A 5283-nucleotide genomic window follows, 5' to 3' on the forward strand; every position below is an offset into this window, starting at 1 on the left:
TTCTTGTTCATAAAGCTCGCCAAATTTGCTGTTCAAAACCATTTTGATGGAACTGTCGCTTCCCGTAGAAAAATTTTAGTTTGGCAACAGTAACGCAATCATTTTCCAAATAAGGTCAAACTAAGGTATACGAGCTGACATCCGGGATTGAGTGAGCCAATCAGAATGCTAGAAATGCAATATCCGTGGCTGAAAATTTAATAATGGTGGATATTTACCTTCAATTCAGTGAATAGTTGTCAACAACATGTACTGTGCTAATTGACGGCAATGTAAACAAACAAACAAATATATTGCAAGTCAAATACTCGGAAAAAAGGTTTTCCGAGTTCCCCAACGGGAGTCGAACCCATGACCTTCCAGAAAACCGGTTGGAACGCTCTAACCACTGAGCTATGGGGGACTCATGGTGAGCGAGGTCATATACTGGGTTCTTATGTGTGACACATGTCCTGCCAACTGCAGGCTCAAATATGTCCAATTGATAAATGTGAATACATGATAATGGTCGCTTGTATTAAAGTGAAAATAAGTGGAGAAGTGGAAAAGAGTCAAATACTCGGAAAAAAGATTTTCCGAGGTCATGGGTTCGACTCCCGTTGGGGAACTCGGAAAATTTTTTTTTCCGAGTATCTGACTTGTTTCCACTTCTCCACTTATTTTCACTTTAATACAAGTCACCATTATCATGTATTCAAATATATTGCAAATAGAATGAAAACGAGAACGGCCGAGAAGATAAACTCGCGACTATCAAAAACAAATCTAGCTAGTAGTAAGGTAGAGGATTTGAACCAGGCACACCAGATTTCAAATTCAGCCATATAAACAACTCGGCTACGCTACCTGCAATAAATGTACCATGAATGTTTTTTTTCTTACAAATTCTCATTCACAAATTAAACTAACCCTAGCAGTTTCCAGAATAATGTGTAGATTATCATAGATATGACTTCTGATGGGAAAAATGTGACGATGAGCTTTTGATACAATCTTTCCCATGGTTGCCATTACTTGTCAGTAAAGACGTCGTAAAGTATTTACATATGATAAACTCTTTTAAAACGCATAAAAGCGACGATGTCAAACTAAGATTCTAGAAGAAAGCAGAGAGAAGCAAAGGAAACCACTTGCAAAAGAACAAGCAAGCATTGTGAAGTAAGAGCGACTGTTAAAGTCTAGTTGTGTTGTGTTTACGATGGCTGGAGTAAACTGGTTCCAGCCAAGCGAGTAAAGATTTTCTTACAGAAAAACCTTCAATAAAGTACTCTAGAAAGTTTGTCTGCCAGACAATGTGTTGGTTGGGCTTAACCAATTTAAAAGGTAGCTTTTTTGCAGCGGGAACAGCATTCATTGGCAGGCGAAGAGAATTTAGATAGATACTGAACTTCGCCGAAGCGGCTTGTGATCACGTTCGATGAAAACATTGCGATCATAGCTGTATTCACGTAATTTGTAGGTTCCAAAATAATACGATGGTAAACACCTCTCTCTTTGCGCTGTATTTCAGCAGAGCTACTATTGGCTGGCCATTTTTTGACAGTCATGCTCCAAGACCAGTGTCCGAGACTTCAATAACAGCACTATTTCTTCGGCGGCTTTGAGCTGCCTTAGGAAGGTCAGACTATCTCCTGGCATGGGCCGTGCGTAATAGTTTGTTACAGAGAACAGTTTCGTATCGATTCGAAAATTAATTGGTATGTTTACTCATACGAACATTTTAAACTAACGGGTACAAAATTCCGCGCCAGTTACATTTGTACTTTTTCGGTGAGGTCATATCTTAACACCCTCGGCACACACATATTTTGCTGTGGAGCCTATTCATCTCTCGCTTCCTAACAAGCCACCTTAATGCCGCTTTCTTGACTGTTTCTTGCAGGCGTTTTGCTACGAACAATCTGAGAACAGATAGGACAGCTGTCAGCCATTAAATTCAGAATGAAGGTAAGTTTTCTTAGTAGAGATATTTTGGGTTGCGCTTAATGGAATTGAACTCTTACACCTAATCTGTAAGTAGATACCAACGTCTAAATCGATCGCAAGTGATACTTTGTTAACACAACCGTTATCAAGCCCGTATCCTGAATCACGCCACGATGTGTATAATGAAATAGTAGCCTATGTATGCATATGCTGCCGGGTTTTCCCCGTAGACCTTATCGTAGACCTTCCTTAATCGGCTGTTTTTAGGGACGTTATTGACCTGGGCCGGGTTGTTCGAAAGACGATTAACGCTAACCCAGGATTAAAAGATGATCAAGATTTTAATTTCTCTTGTTTTAAAGGGTTTCCCAAAGCTAATATTTTGTTAAGTTTGAGATTGGTCCATGTCAAAACTGTGGGACAGAAAATATTAACAGAAAACCTCAACGAAATTATATAAAATTAAATTCAAATTTCACGCTAATCCTGGATTAGCTTAATCATGCTTTGAACAACCGGGCCCTGTTCTCAAAGTATTGAGCCTCACTATGGGAACCCGCAGACTTCGTTTACGTCGCATTTTTTTTGAAAATCTTCGTTTTTTTAAACGCAGAACTTCGTTTTATGGATTGAAACGTAGTGACAGTGTAGTCATTGTAATTCACAGCCGAATAACGCAAACAGTTGCTGTAACAATAACAAGGAAAATTAACGATCGTTTGGATTTGTTACGGCGTTGCTCTGTTTGTTCAGTGTTTGGTGTTATTTATGACATTTTTTCAAGTTTACTTTTTATTCGACCCCACAAGTTCCAACCTTTAATCTTCGCTTCAATCCGGAGATCTTCTTTATTTCTGTGGTAGTCCTCCCGTCTTCGATTTCTTTGGAAATACCCATAGAGGGGCTCAGTTTTGATTGGCCAATTTTCTTCCAGGTAAATTCAAGTAAATCGTGCTGTAAACAAATATAAATATACAAATACGATTTGTCATAAAAAATGTTGTGGTTATTCATCGTGGTAGAGTACAATAATAAAGTATTATTTCGTTTGTCTCACTACGTAGTCACGTGTGATGGAGATCGCAACGTTTCGACTGCATACTGCTAGTCTTCATCAGGCGATAAGGTCGACTGGTTGTGCGTTAGCTTATAAAGCATACGGCTGCGCTGTGATTGGTTGGTTTTTAACAGCTCTGATTGGTGCATTTTGATCCTCAGTGTTCTGCATGCTAGTGTACTGTTGCTCCCTCGGCGGTCCGCATTCGTACAGTTCTCCTGTTGTTGTGTTTTTTGATCGTGGGCATCCATGCTTCAGGAATTTCAATTTCACTGTCCCTGTTGATATTATTAGGGTGAAGTCTTATGTGAATCGCCGGCGTGTGTACCAGTGCGAGTCACGATCAATAAACTTTACCTCATTCCAAAGCGGGTAGTGTCCGGTGTTGTTGGTATGCTCTGCAACGGCGGAAGTCTGGGTGCATGCAAGTCGGATGTCCCGGTCGTGTTCTTTGATCCTATCTTGCATAGGTCTTCCAGTCTCGCTGATGTAAACTTTGCCACATTCACAGGGAATCCTGTAAACAACGCCATCTTGCTTAGTCGAATCAACAGCGTCTTTTGGCCGTACTAGTTGTGATCGTAGTGTAGTTTCCGACTTGAAAACAGCGCGTACGCCTTGTTGTTGTAGGCAGCGGCGAAGTTGCTCGGAAAGACCTTTGACATAAGGTAGAACGACTTATTTAACTCCAGATCTAACTGCCAACCTGCACCCTTTTTCTTTCGAATAACTGTCTTCTATAAAGGATCTTTTTTCTTCCATTTAGCCCGCAGTTATTGTTTGTCTTCTGACGATGGCTGCCTTTCTGACTATGTTAACCGAGACAGATGGCAAACCTGTAGATGAGTTCGAATTCCTAGCAGCAGGAGCCAAGCCTGTGTATCAGAAGAAACTTCAGCGTGCCTCGCGTAATTTTTGGATGGTGTTAAAAGAACATCGCGCTGCTGTAAATACAAATACGGTCGCTAGTGTGCGACAGCGCCTTAACATGTGTTGTGACATATCAGAGTGCACGTGAACATGCAAACTGGGAAATATTGTAAAGAACATACATTTAAAAATGGATGAGCAACCAGGATAGAACGTTTAAAAGCGATCTCTGGTTAAAATGTTTTAAGATATAACAAGCTTTCGACTGTAGTCTGTAGTCTTTAACGAGTAATGAATTGAAATATATACTATAAAAAGTGTGAAAAAACGAAATTACAATAAAAACAATAAAAATGCTTGTGTGCGAGTAAAAATTTTAACGTTATGTTCAAAATAAAAATGAATATATTGTCTTGGTAATTGCTTCACGATATTGTCAATATGTTTCGTAATTGCTGTGTGTCAGGATTGGCAAGGTTTTTTTTTACCGCGAAAATTTCCCTTGTCGATCACGCGTGCACTATCGAAGTCAATTGGATGGTCGTTCAACCAAGCACGGAAGCATGGTTAGAATCTTTTTTAAAGGGGGTAGGGGTTTCTGTTATGTTCTGTTTTCCTTGTTTTTAAGCGTCTTTCGGTCTCAACAATATTTATCCACGAATACTAGAGTCGACGCATGGGATCTTGTAAACAACATTTGTTTGTAGTTGTTTCTGAGATCGAAGTCTTGAGAGAAGTTCAGTTAGGCCTTTAATGTAAGGTAAAACTGCGAAGCCACAGTGTAAGTCTGAAGGATCGGCCCATTTAAAGAACATTCCTACCAATTCTTCTGGAGATGGTGTAACTGCCGGAGGTGGTTTCCACTTTAGGATGCTAGTTATGACAGATTGTGGGTAGCCGTTCGATTTCAGGGCATCAGTGAAGCGAATCAATTATTTTGCTTTTTGCTAAGGGGTTCTCGGGAGGTTAGAAGCACAATTCAGGAGATTGGTGACAGTATTCATTTCATGTTTCTTTTCGTGGTGTGAATAAAAGAAAGAAATTTTAGCAAAATTTAATAAGAAAGAAAAACGACCTGTTTACATGGAGGGAGGGTGCCCCGGCTAACCGAGTTACCCGGCTAGAAGGGATGAAACATAGCCCGCCTTTACATGCAGAATTCACAGCTCTACCCGAGATGAGACAGCGTCATTGAAGCGTGTCACGGCGTGGGTAAACCATGCAGCTCCAAATGATTGAAGAAAAATATGACTTTTTACTGAATAATCAACGCTAGCTGTCTTCAAACCTATTTTACTTTGATGTGCAAGCTCTTAGAAATTTACCGTACGTCCATCTTTTGGGGAATTCAATTGAAATTCATCAGTCTTTGGCCGCCATTAAATTTGAAATTAAATTTGTTGTGGCGTGAATTAGGTTAATCATTCCTA

The 5283-nt window shown here is 39.9% G+C and overlaps 1 long non-coding RNA gene across 1 annotated transcript; it reads left to right on the top strand.

Moving 5' to 3' along the window:
• Positions 1–321: 321 nt before the first annotated feature.
• On the top strand, positions 322–4542 carry LOC144630267 (uncharacterized). Its single transcript, XR_013566491.1, has 2 exons — positions 322–1947; positions 3750–4542. It is a non-coding gene; the product is annotated as an uncharacterized LOC144630267 (long non-coding RNA).
• Positions 4543–5283: the final 741 nt, after the last annotated feature.

The sequence above is a fragment of the Oculina patagonica genome, chromosome 11 (genome assembly GCF_052425735.1).
Source record: "Oculina patagonica isolate OP01 chromosome 11, crgOcupat, whole genome shotgun sequence".
In the NCBI taxonomy this organism is placed as follows: Eukaryota; Metazoa; Cnidaria; class Anthozoa; order Scleractinia; family Oculinidae; genus Oculina; species Oculina patagonica.